The sequence below is a fragment of the Ascaphus truei genome, chromosome 2, assembly GCF_040206685.1.
Source record: "Ascaphus truei isolate aAscTru1 chromosome 2, aAscTru1.hap1, whole genome shotgun sequence".
Lineage (NCBI taxonomy): Eukaryota > Metazoa > Chordata > Amphibia > Anura > Ascaphidae > Ascaphus > Ascaphus truei.
In genome coordinates this window covers 110,616,525-110,629,933 of record NC_134484.1, presented here as the reverse complement: position 1 = coordinate 110,629,933, position 13,409 = coordinate 110,616,525, and the positions used below count along the sequence as shown (strand labels likewise).

The following is a 13,409-nucleotide window of genomic DNA, read 5'->3' as shown; positions in this document are numbered from 1 at the left end:
CGCCACCACATATGGAGAGACGCGCTTGCACAATGGGCATACATCTCAATGTCATTAGACTATGCTTGCATTTTTTTTAAATGTCTCGCTACTGGTTGTAGTTTTAAATCTTCCAAGTTGCCAGTATCCATTAGTGCCTTTCTGATGGTAGATCTGTGCATTCACATTGGCTCCTTAAACATTCGTGTGGTCTTGTCAACGTAGTAGAGTCCACACGGGCATCGAATTACATAAACCAGAAAGTGTGACTCACAGTTCAAGTAGTCCAATATCCTAATGTTTTTTCCGCTTTGTGGATGCGAAAACGTCTTGCCAAGAATCTTATTGGCAGTTTAAGCACTCATGACATCTGTGAACACCTAGACGGTCTACCAATTATTGGGGCTCACCTATTTAAGAAACTGGGTCTGACTCGGTCAATGAGTCACCAAGATTGCGACCCCCTCCGATAGCAAAAGAGTGGTGGATCAAGAATTTTTTTTGCCAATGCATCAAGACACTGGACTTCAGCAAGTGTGATTAAGTACTGAAGGTACTATTGATGTTAAACCATTTAGAGTTTTTGACCTAAGTGGTTGGAGCTAGTAGGTCACATCGATCCATGCCATTGGCTCTTTCAAGGGCAAGATTAACCTCCTTCCTGTCGTATCCTCTATCCAGTGAATACAAAAAGGATGGGGGAGCACAATAGTTGGAAACAGGCAGTTTTGTAGAACTAGTAATTGCTTTTAAAATAAAGTAATTATATCCTGAGCGAGTGTGGTAGCTCAGGTGTCTAATGTCTAATTTGAATGATATACACACATTGGTTCATATGTATATTAGAATAAAAGTATATATAACTTACACGTCCTTGTGTAAGCCCAATCGCATCAAGGTTTCTTTTGGAATCCCGTGTGCTTCTGGTGAGGCTTTTCTTCTTGCGGTGTGGGTTCTTCTTCTTGATGTATAAGCTGCTTGCTTCGTTGGTTCAGAGTGCCGCTCCAGGAGGATTTCCTCTCGTGTAAACAGAAAGGAGGATAGGGTTAACACATATACATATATACGTCAATGTGGGGGAGGGGATGGTGTGTTTATGGACCACCATAAAAATATATATAGATTATACTCCGGCACTCACACGGGCTGGTGTGAGTGTACTCTTATCTTGGTATCTTGTTTACTTATGGGTGTTACCCAATTAGTATCAGGTGATGAAAGAGAGGGGTACAATGGTATATATATGGTAAATATAACACAATACTCACACGGGCCAGTGTGAGTACACACTTCTAGCGGTATCTTTGTTCTTCTGTTCCTGATGTAGCTAATGATGAAGATGGGGTTTAACGCATATAAAAGACACTAGGGTCTGGAGGGTACAAACTAACTTTAATAAAGAAATAAAAACAAAAACAGAAACCAAACGTTTCTTGGGGAAGTAAAAGCAAGGGGGGACAGTATGGTGTATAGTAGTAGGGGGTCTCGCCTTCCGCGTCCGGATGGGGAGCTGCAACTACACCTCTGTCTCCTCTATGATGTGCTGTTTAAAATGTTCCAGGTAAAAGAGCAACGCGTTTCGTCCAAGTACTGGACTTCCTCAGGCTCTGTATCCTCTATCCAGAAATCTTCTGGCCATTGTCCGTAATTTTTCATCCATTTCCATCGGTTTACTGGTGATCCTCTTAACCCGTAAAAACTGTGTGGCAACCCTCTTTTAAGGGGAGCCAGATGGTGGCTGGAGGCCAATAGAAGGGTGTTCTTGTCTGTTTCTTTCTGATAGTCTAGTCAGGAGTGAATGGGGACCCTTGTACACTACTGTGTCCAGAAAAGTAATCTCGATGCGACTAGAACACATTGTAAACCTTATCGTAGAAGGGATATTGTTAAGGTATTCTTCAAATTTGCACCAATTCGGACTCTGTTCCACCCCATAGCATGAACACCGTCAATATATCTAAAATATTGGACAATACAATGAGAAAAAGGGTAATCATTTAGAATGTGGGTTTGTTCATATTGGTCCATATATAAATTGGCATATGAAGGGGCCATGTTGGACCCCATCGCAGTGCCCATCAGCTGTAAATAAAACTTTTTTTCTCAAATTTGAAAAAATTCTTGTGTAATACAATGACAATGAGAAGGAGTAGAAACTCTGAAGGTGAACCTGCATGTTCACTGTAACTCCTTGATGGCCTCTATGCCTTCTGTATGTGTGATATTCGTGTAGAGCAGCGTTTCCCAAATGGTGGGTCGCGACCCGGCACCGGGCCACGGCACCAAAATTGCCGGGTCGCAGCGAGGCTGGCCGCGCGGTGTCTCCCGTCCCCCATGCTCAATTTTAAAAAAATGGCGGCGATTCCCCCCGCGGTCCCGTGCGCTTGCGCAGGGCCCGCTCCCTTCCTCCCCCCCGCTTCCAACGTGGGACGGAGGAGGAAGTACCAGCTCCTCTGCGGCCCGCACGTTACGTGGGACGAGGGGGAAGTACAAGCTCCTACTGCGGCCCGCTTCCCCCCACGGCCAGCTTCCCGAGCTCACCTCCCGTGGCACCCCCTCCCGAGCCCACCTCCCGTGCCCCCCCCCCTCCCGAGCCCACCTCCCGTGCCCCCAAGCCCACCTCCCGTCCCGGGCAGCAGGGGATATCGGGGGCAGCAGGGGAAAGCGTCCGGCGGCAAGGTAAGTCACCCCACCCAGTCACTGCCTCCCACCCAAGTGCCCCTGGCCCTCCCCCCTCCCTACCACCCAAGTGCCCCTGGCCCCCCTCCCTCCCACCCAAGTGCCCCTGCCCCACCCTTCCCTCCCACCCAAGTGCCCCTGGCCCCCCCTCCCTCCCACCCAAGTGCCCCTGGCCCCCCCTCCCTCCCACCCAAGTGCCCCTGGCCCCCCCTCCCTCCCACCCAAGTGCCCCTGGCCCCCCCTCCCTCCCACCCAAGTGCCCCTGGCCCCCCCTCCCTCCCACCCAAGTGCCCCTGGCCCCCCCTCCCTCCCACCCAAGTGCCCCTGGCCCCCCCTCCCTCCCACCCAAGTGCCCCTGGTCCCCTCCCTCCCACCCAAGTGCCCCTGGTCCCCTCCCTCCCACCCAAGTGCCCCTGGTCCCCTCCCTCCCACCCAAGTGCCCTTGGCCCCCTCCCTCCCACCCAAGTGCCCCTGGTCCCCTCCCTCCCACCCAAGTGCCCCTGGTCCCCTCCCTCCCACCCAAGTGCCCCTGGTCCCCTCCCTCCCACCCAAGTGCCCATGCCCCCTCCCACCCAAGTGCCCCATGCCCCCTCCCACCCAAATGCCCCCTCCCTCCCACCCAAGTGCCCCATGCCCCCTCCCTCCCACCCAGGTGCCCCATGCCCCCTCCCTCCCACCCAAGTGCCCCATGCCCCCTCCCTCCCACCCAAGTGCCCCATGCCCCCTCCCTCCCTCCCACCCAAGTGCCCCTGGCCCCCTCCCTCCCTCCCAAGTGCCCCTGGCCCCCTCCCTCCCTCCCAAGTGCCCCTGGCCCCCTCCCTCCCTCCCAAGTGCCCCTGGCCCCCTCCCTCCCACCCAAGTGCCCCTGGCCCCCTCCCTCCCACCCAAGTGCCCCTGGCCCCCTCCCTCCCACCCAAGTGCCCCTGGCCCCCTCCCTCCCACCCAAGTGCCCCTGGCCCCCTCCCTCCCACCCAAGTGCCCCTGGCCCCCTCCCTCCCACCCAAGTGCCCCTGGCCCCCTCCCTCCCACCCAAGTGCCCCTGGCCCCCTCCCTCCCTCCCACCCAAGTGCCCCTGGCCCCTCCCTCCCTCCCACCCAAGTGCCCCTGGCCCCTCCCTCCCTCCCACCCAAGTGCCCCTGGCCCCTCCCTCCCTCCCACCCAAGTGCCCCTGGCCCCTCCCTCCCTCCCACCCAAGTGCCCCTGGCCCCTCCCTCCCTCCCACCCAAGTGCCCCTGGCCCCTCCCTCCCTCCCACCCAAGTGCCCCTGGCCCCTCCCTCCCTCCCACCCAAGTGCCCCTGGCCCCTCCCTCCCACCCAAGTGCCCCTGGCCCCTCCCTCCCACCCAAGTGCCCCTGGCCCCTCCCTCCCACCCAAGTGCCCCTGGCCCCTCCCTCCCACCCAAGTGCCCCTGGCCCCTCCCTCCCACCCAAGTGCCCCTGGCCCCTCCCTCCCACCCAAGTGCCCCTGGCCCCTCCCTCCCTCCCACCCAAGTGCCCCTGGCCCCTCCCTCCCACCCAAGTGCCCCTGGCCCCCTCCCTCCCTCCCACCCAAGTGCCCCTGGCCCCCTCCCTCCCACCCAAGTGCCCCTGGCCCCCTCCCTCCCTCCCTCCCTCCCACCCAAGTGCCCCTGGCCCCCTCCCTCCCTCCCTCCCACCCAAGTGCCCCTGGCCCCCTCCCTCCCTCCCTCCCACCCAAGTGCCCCTGGCCCCCTCCCTCCCTCCCACCCAAGTGCCCCATGCCCCCTCCCTCCCACCCACATCCGTCGTTGCCTGTAATTCACTGTTTGTGTCTGTGTGCGTATAGGGGAGAGCGAGTGTGTGTGTGTATCTGTATCAGTGTGTGTGTGTGTGTGTGTAGCAGTGTCTCTGTGTGGCTGCGTGTGTGTAGCAGTGTCTCTGTGTGGCTGCGTGTGTGTGTATCAGAAGCTGTGTATCAGAAGCTGTGTGTATGTATCAGTGTGTGTGTCAGTGGCTGTGTGTCTGTCAGTGGCTGTGTGTGTGTGTGTGTGTATCAGTGGCTGTGTGTGTCTGTGCAGGCCAGTATAGGCGATAACATTTTTAGTGGGTCACGAAGGAAAAGTTAAAAAATAACCGGGTCACGGAAAAAAAAGTTTGGGAAACCCTGGTGTAGAGGCTGGTTACATCCATAGTAACCAGCATAATCTCCTCCAAACCATTAATCCAACCCTTGGGCTTGTTGATGAAATCAGTCGTATAACGTGTATATAGCTGGACATCCTCATCACCATTGGTTGTAGATAAGTCTATATACTGAGATAAAGTGTGGCAAAGTGATCCCTATGCCAATATAAGTGGTCGGCCAGGCGGCCCCGTAAGCAACTTGTGTATTTTTGGGAGGATATACACAACTGGTATAGTGGGAGGTTCCTGAACTAGGAAATTACCTAGTATCTTCGGAGTATCTTCGGAGATCCAGCGATTTTTGTTTATCCCCCAACTGTATAACAGCATCGATCTCCTCCTTTTTGTAGTTGACCGTAGGATCACTACTAAGTAATTTATAATGTTGGGTTGCCCCTAATTGTTTGAGGATTTCTGCCCTGTATTGAGCATAAGGCATGACAACGATCCCTCCCCCCTTGTCCACTGATCGAATAATAATCTCTCTGTTATCCCTTAGAGAATTTGAATGCTTCTTTTTCTTCAATAGATAAGTTGACATAGCTGTTACGATGATGCCGAATCTTATCTTTGGTGTCCTTCTCTACCAAATTCATAAAGGGGTGTGTGTGTCTGGTAAACATCGGGCTGTTTTTTGCCCTATTTATTCAGCTGGGAGTTTTTTTTTTTTACTAAATAAACTCTACTGTTTTAACATAGAGAAGTGAGCCACAATCCTACAATGTTTTACAGCTCAATCTAATTTAAAAAAAAATAACCTGTCTTCTCATAGCCCCCTTTAAAAGGGCAAGTCACTTTGCATGTATATATGCACATAAACTATTGGCCACTTCTAAAATGACTGCCAATACCTCTTCAAGAAGTCCAAGGAACACGTGATGACTATATATATATATATATATATATATATATATATATATATATATATATATATATATATATATATATATATATATTTATATATTTATTTATTTATTTTGCAGAATAAATTAGTTCTTCAGTATTCGGTGATACCTTTTTTATATGACATAAATTGTTAGTCCAATAAAAAAAGGTATCACCGAATACTGAAGAACTAATTTATTCTGCACTATCGCAACTGGACTAACACGGCTATTTTCTGATATATATATATATATATATATATATATATATATATATATGTCACGGGAGGCCAGTACTACCATTATTTGATGCCATAAGACGGTTGTCCTGCCTGTTGATCATCAAATCTGAGATTTTCTTCAGACAATGTAGCCTAACAACAAAAACGGAGGTACCATGAATCAGCAGGCTGTGAGGGAGGATGGTCATTAGATTATCAAAGTGCCACGTCTCTCGGCATGTCATTTTTCAGAGCAATTGCATACATCAGGTAACTTTTTAAAGTTACACAGAACACCCCCCTGTCGGATCAAAACCCAGACTACATAAACCAGTGTTTTCTCAAAAAATAAAGAGCGGGCCCCAATGCTACATCCAACATGACAAATCATATACTTAAATTCTTTTTAACTTGCAAGATAATGAATGATCTCTGGAGATTAGAAGTGTTTTCTCTAGATTGCAAAGAGATGCACTTGGATTTTATGGATTCCTCACCTGATGGTGTTTCACCCCTGGCAATGTCGGTCATCAAACCATGGAGACTTCCAGTGGTATATCTTCTTTCACAACACTCGTAAGTAGAAATAAAGGGGACTGCTGAGATGGTCTGGACTTTTTCATTACATCATCCACACAATGACAGCCTATTTTTTTTTTTTCCTGGTATGCTTACAAGGAATTTGATCATTCTAATAAGAATATTCTCCAGATTTTTTTTATTTATTATTATACAAAGGCTGAGGCATTGGCTCAATAAGGATTCATACTGCAGCTCCGGGAGCCACCTTCTAATACTAGATTGTTAACAATGCCTACATCAACAGGTTTCATGTTTGCAGCCACGTTGGGGCCAGATTTAGGTCCTCCTCCATGGGATTTGAACATCGTTCTGATTAAACTGACAGACCTTTTTTGAGCCCTTTACATGAGTTTTTATTTATTTTTTTAATTTATTTTTTTGTTGGAGATCACCTAGTAGATTAGGTGAATTACAGGCATGGTCTTCAGATTTCTCTGCTTCATCTTAAATATGGGGGAACCTGCTTCAATTCCCGGTGTCTGCTCAATTTATCTCCCTGTGCCTCAGGCATCAAAAACATAGATTGTAAATTCCACGGGCAGGGACTGTGCCTGCAAAATGTCTCAGTAAAGTGCTACGTAAAACTAGCAGCGCTATACAAGAACATGCTATTATTAAATGACATCCTCTTGACAAAGGTAATCGATTTGGACCGAAACGACACGCCTATTTGAATAAATGTTTATTTCAAATAAAGGCCATTAGAGGGCCCAGATTCTTCTTCCTTTAACTTTTTGAATCCTATATGATCATTTTGGTAGCATCACTGGCATCTAAATAAAGTGTCGTACAAATCCCTGTATGATTGAGAGTGCTTTCAAAGGAAGTAAAGCTGTTGCTACAAGTATACTGTATGTATTCCTATATACTGTATTTAATGAGGTTGTTCAAAACGGCAAAACTTTAAAAATCCTACGTGGTATTTTTTTATAAATCAGTTTTTACTACATTATTCTAAATATGTTTTTCTTCTTAAATTAGATTGTATAACACACATCTACAAATATTTTCAAAGAAAAAAACAATCTCTCAAAATAAATAAAATAAAACTTGTATCCAGTACATGTGCATACCACCATACTTTTACCACTGCGTGACATAATGCGAGAGCAAATTAACGGCAGATGAAATAAAATACAGAATAAATACCAGCGCTACTAAATTGTTTCTGTTATTATTGTAAATGTCCTGGGTAGAGTCCAACTAAATAATAGCGAGGAACAGAACACTTGGTGGTTTGGTTTGTAGTTCTTTTGTGCCAAAGAAATAATTTGTAACATAGAAACACTCTTAGGAACCTGATGTTAGAGAAACATTCAACCAGAACATGATCCGTATGGCATTGTTTAATCCAGTATATGATGAAATGGCGTTTCATCTTCTGTAATGCTGGCACTGTTCCTATGTGGTAGAGCCCAGTTTGGGTCCCTTGTTGCTTTAATTTCCTTAATCTGACATCAAATGGGATTTCTGTTTCTGGAAAGCATTTCCTGTAATTGTAAATTTGTAGTTTGGTTTCCCCCCCCCCCCCTCTGAACTCCCTAGTTTAGATTATAGGAAAAAAGAAACTCCAAAAAGGTGGGGATTGCGGTTTTAAGAAGATAAATTGTGTTTGCAGTGAGTCATGTGGTCATTGAAGATGAGGTGGGTGAGAGCGTTTGATAGTGTGGGGAAAAGTTAGAATTCTTTCTTTAACATTCCTTGAAGTTAAAGGTTTTGCATCATTTGAGACAGAAACTACATTCTGTAATGCTGATTTAAGTGCCTAAGTATTTTCTTTACCCTTCCACCATGACCTTATCAGAGTACCAGTACAGTTGTGGGAAGGTGGAACTGGCTTTACAAGCCCTTGCTAAACATGGTGATATCACACAAAAGGGACAGTCAGAGAAACATAGACCCCTTTCAAGTGTAACTAACTATAAACAAAATAAATGGAGACTACTGGTGTCAAGATTGGGTAAAAAAAAAAAGTTATCACTTACCCAGATACGACCTCTTAAACAGGTCACTGAAATAAATTCACTTGGGTCCTAGGTGGCATTGCTCCTTGAAGGATTTCTAAAAACCATGATTTGCAAGTAATTGCTGGCAAACTCCAGCTCAGTGGACTAATGGATACCAGAAGAATGTGTTGGAATGCGCGAAGGCCAGTTATTAACTAGAAAACTTCGTACTGTTTGTCATGCTATCCAGCCTTTTGCTAAATTGGTACGTTTTTAACCTTTTTAGATTAAAATTCTAATCAATAAGTCAAGGAAAACATTCAACCTAATATGAATTTGCAAACCTGTGCTAGAGTGGGTCTGGATGGACCTGAAAGGGTTTACATTTGAATTGACTTTGAAAACTACAAAATGTTGCAAGCTCTTCAGTAGTCACGGAGTAAATGGTAGTTTTTTACATGGTTTTTAAAACAGATCTGCTTTGCTGTACAAATAAAGAATTCCCATATTGAAATTTTATTTTTTTAAGTAATGACTACACACATGTATTATGGTGCCTCTTCAGTTAAAAATAAGCCCCAACTCGACCTACTATATATTAATGTACAAGTATGTGCACCTAAGCAAAGGAGTGGAGAAAACAGAGTATCCCCAGAAGGGTGAAGCTTTATTGATTTTTGGTGTAATTTATCAATTATATTTGTGTCTCTATTATTAAGTCAGTGCGCTACTTGAAGGTCTGTTCTTGACCTTCTGGGTGTCCTGTGTTTTTGCCTCTTTAGTTATGTAACTGTAATTCCCCCTATCTCTCCCCAACCCCCCCTTGGCAACAGGGGTAGGGTGTACATGTGTGAACAAAGTCCGGCTCCGCTCCCGATGGGATTAGAGTGTCGGCTCCTTGGTCAGTTACCTGTGATCTCAGGGTTTCAGTTGGCAGGTTCAGGCCTTGGCTGTAATGGAGGGTAGTTGGAGGACAAGATAAGAAATAGGGCGCCAGGATCTTTTGCAACTCGCAGGTATTTTATTGACAGACACACACCAGTTCCAGGCTTGCACAGGATCAATTATCATTTAGAGCACAATACCTCATTAGACAGGTTCCCTGTAAAATGCTCTCTTCAGGACAACTTCCCTCAGTGCCCCTTCCCATTCAGGTAAGTACTTCTGGATCAGTCTTGGCCTCTAGTCCACCACAAAGCTTTTGGGCTTCTAGCACTTCATCCCAAAATACTGGAAGGGCTTACTTCTATTCTCTTGATTTTGTATGTGCCTCTCAGGAACTAGGTTCCCAGGTAGTCTTCTCTTAGCAGTCCCTGGTCATCACTGTTCCTACTGTCACTAACTTACTAACTTCTATATTAATAACTCATAAGTTAGTAACTTATTCCTAACTCCTAGTTTACTAACTTATAACTCACTCCTTGCCTGTCCTCCCCTCAACTGACAACTGCCTAAACTGTCCCTCTCAACTGTCTTAATCTTAACTGTCATACTTCTCACAGCCTTACTGGTTGCCTAGCAACATGTGAACTGCAGACTCTGAAGCTGTGACCTACTCCTATGAAAAAGTAAGGGGACTATCTCCTACAACTGCCTCTCCTCACTGTCCTCCCTCTCCCTCTCCTCAACTGATTACTGACTAACCTGTCCTTTTTTAAATGTCAGTGCGAGCTCCCTCGCGCTACAAACTGCCTTAACTGCAAATGCATCTGCCCTATTGGCTAAGTCGCAGCATGTGACATTCCCCTGAGACTTGTAGTCCCTGTGCGGAGCCTTTCCTGTAATGGCCACCGCAACTGCACTTCTCTGCGCATGCGCGGCCAATCACAACATGGCCGCCGCTAGTCCTATTGCGCATGCGCGATGGCCCACAAGATGGCGGCGCCCCCCGTTTTCGGTGCCACCGGAGCGCTCCCTGTACCCCTAACAACCTGCCCTGCACTCCCCCCGAACGCGCGCCCCCCCCCTGCAACAAGCGCAGAGGTAAGGGGACACTGGGAGCCCACAGGGACCGGGGCTATATAACATTTGCATTTAACGATAGTACTAGATACATTATTACCATTTAAAAAGACATGCTGTTTTTGTTTTTTTGCCTTTTATTTTCTGGGATTATGTGGTGGTCATGATGGCAATTTTCAGACTTCACATCAAGCAGAAGAGATCCGAAACTGTCCTCAAATCACAAACTAAATTACCGTTATTAAAGAAAACAGAACCTAAAACTAAACCAAACTATCATTACATATGCGGAATACAAACGTTTTCTAAAAGTGCGATCCTTGTTTATGTGCCAACAAAATGAAAACCAATTTAACTATTGCAACTTTTTTTTTCATGAACATAATTCCATCCTACTTTAAAGCAAGCATTTTCATGTACCCTTTTTTTTTTTTTTAAATTAAGATCAATGTTCTGTTCATCTGTCTCTGGATGAGGGCGTGCTAGTTGGTAAGTGATCCTCAACCTGAAGCCCACCTGGTTGCTCCTGGTTCTAGTAAAGATAAGACTGGGGCTTGTGCCAGCTATTCAGTCCACGTTATGACAAACTACTCCACCTGTTCTGGCCAATCGTTCATTTTGATCCTAGGAAAGATTGTGAAGTTCTCTTAAATCTCTTTTGGTTCAATGTTGAAAATTATGATGTATCAACAGAAATTAAAGGTGCAATTCAAGCTTTTTTGTTTTTATTTTTGTTTTCTTCTCCCCCTACATTATGTGTACCACTGCAATCTACATTCTAACACGTGATTAGCCAAGATCGATCCATTCTCCTGTAATCGATCGCTGAAGGTTTGGCTCGGTTCACTACATGCATCTTGGGTCCTCTTCTTCTGCAATGACCACCAAAGTTCTGTGCGGAATATCATGTAACCAGGCAAGCACTAGATTAAATTGGTTCACTGCTAGCGGGGGCAGGGCTCAAAAACGTGATGCTGTTTCGGAAGGGGACGTGACTGTAAATGGTTGCTATAGGAAGACAAATGCCTGTTACATTAGAATATATTAAGTGCCTAAATTTTTTTTAATGCTACAATTATTTTCTCATAGTATAGAACTGATTTATTAAAAACACACACCTGTATGATATTGTTTGAGCTGCTGCTTTAAAGCAGCAGTGTTTGAATAGTAATAGTAAATTACTAAACCAAATCACATAGTGGCCAATACCGTTTGATCTTTTTATAGATTAGGCCAGAAAATATTCAGCATCGTAATAAACTGGCTCACGAACAGTTAACGTATTTATTTTTATGGTGGGTCGGGCCACTGACCCCGTCTGGGATTATAGGGGGGGAGGATTAAAATATAGATTCTCCCACCCCCACAACCTTTTCTGACTGTAGAAATAAGCAACAACCCTTTTTAATCTGTTTATAAAAGTAACTCCCTTTGTGTTTTATGTTCTGGACAGCGACAGTGTGTGGCCAGGAAGGCCGTCCATATCCGTAGAAGTTTGCGGATCTGATACTGGTCACAAGATTTACAAATATCTTTGTAATATTTGCAATCAAACGAGTTAAATGATTCTAAACAATCCACTATTGTGAGGGTACAAAGGTCAGATATTCATTTCTCTTTTATAGTTTGATTGAATTTAGAAAACTTAGGATTCATCCAGGGTTTATCCAGTTTCTAATGCAGGGAGTTCATGGTAAAAATGTGAGTAATTACATTTTCGGACACCCCTTGCTGCAATAGGTTTGTGTTAATTGCATATTTTTCTTGGTAAACAGGGACCAATGACCCCCCCTAGTGTTAAGACTCCTTGTATTTTTGGTGGTTGCAGTGTTTTTAGATGTATGTAATGTTTGTATGACAAATGGTAAGTAAAGATAAATATTATAACTGAGGGGAGATATTACTTATTTGTGGGGGTGAAAAGTGGGTCAGCTAGATGACCTTTTTTTTAGGTCATGTGCAATCCTTAATGAGGTATCATTTCCACTGTGTTGGAAATGAACTGAGCGTTTTGCCTTGTTGCACAACTGTGAGCATCTAATTCTGCTACCGCAGTGTGGGCAAATGAGGTTGGTTTGCTCGGTATCTTCCTTATGACATTTTGGTGCTATGCAGGGATCTACAGTACAGTAGCAATACAGAATTTTCTGTTCGACATTCGTAGCTACAAAGGACATATTTAATTCCCTGTATCCTAATGCATATATGCAACTTCTGTGCTGCATTAAATAAAACCTACCTGCCTTTTATATTCTGCTTCTTACTTTTTTGGTCTTTCATAGTATCCAGTCAAATACAAAGAATGTCCCCGGCGCAAATAGTGGTGATGATGATTACAGTACCATATCAAAAGACAGTCCTGGATGAATTGTCAGTCCTGATAGTGGAATGTTACATCAACAAATTTGATGAGGTGAATTTACTTCCAGGTGTAGTTTCCCAGGTATTGTCTGCAATTACAGACAAAGAAAAAGACACACCATTGCGCAGTATATAAACTCAGATACCCCAACCAGGAGACGAATATCCCTACTTACAAGATAGACTCTTGTTCATTCAGGGGAGAGAATCTGTTCCCGGCTCTTTTCCTCCATCTTGATCTCCACGGACCCCCCGTGGTTCCCAAGACGGCTCTCTTCACCTTGATCTGCGTCCTTCCAGGGGCAGCATGCACAGCAACAGCCGCGGTTGGAGAGAATTGAATAACAGCCTAGTGTACTCCGCATAAATTTTATTAAACAATACTAAAAAGCAGCAATATATACACTCCCATTGTGTGAGGGCAAACGTGCCACTCAAGAATGCCGTCCGCAGCTTGTAACGAGTCAGTGGTATGATGTCCACGAGGTCGCACGCCGACCGATGATGTCAGTGGCGCAGCGCCCGGAGTGCTCCCCACACCACAAGGTACAACGCGGGTGACGGCTGACGACGTGCACTGTACTAGGCTCCTCCTCCCTAGTACAGTGCACGTCGTCAGCCGTCACCCGCGTTGTACCTTGTGGTGTGGGGAGC

At 45.8% G+C, this 13,409-nt stretch overlaps 1 protein-coding gene and 1 long non-coding RNA gene across 5 annotated transcripts in view; one reads left to right on the top strand and one right to left on the bottom strand.

The window, feature by feature from the left end:
• The window catches only part of FAM110B (family with sequence similarity 110 member B), a 144,030-nt gene that overhangs the window by 15,985 nt on the left and 114,636 nt on the right, over positions 1-13,409 (top strand). The window contains exon 1 of one of the 4 annotated variants that reach the window (XM_075584118.1): positions 9,262-9,448. The exons of the other annotated variants lie outside the window; for them this stretch is intronic. The gene's annotated coding sequence lies outside the window, so the exon portion shown is untranslated. Of the gene's footprint in view, positions 1-9,261; positions 9,449-13,409 lie in introns of those variants that run through there. 4 annotated transcript variants of the gene reach the window in all.
• Positions 1,353-10,036, bottom strand: LOC142484902 (uncharacterized). Its single transcript, XR_012798303.1, has 2 exons — positions 9,343-10,036; positions 1,353-1,936 (listed from the first exon to the last, which is right to left on the bottom strand). It is a non-coding gene; the product is annotated as an uncharacterized LOC142484902 (long non-coding RNA).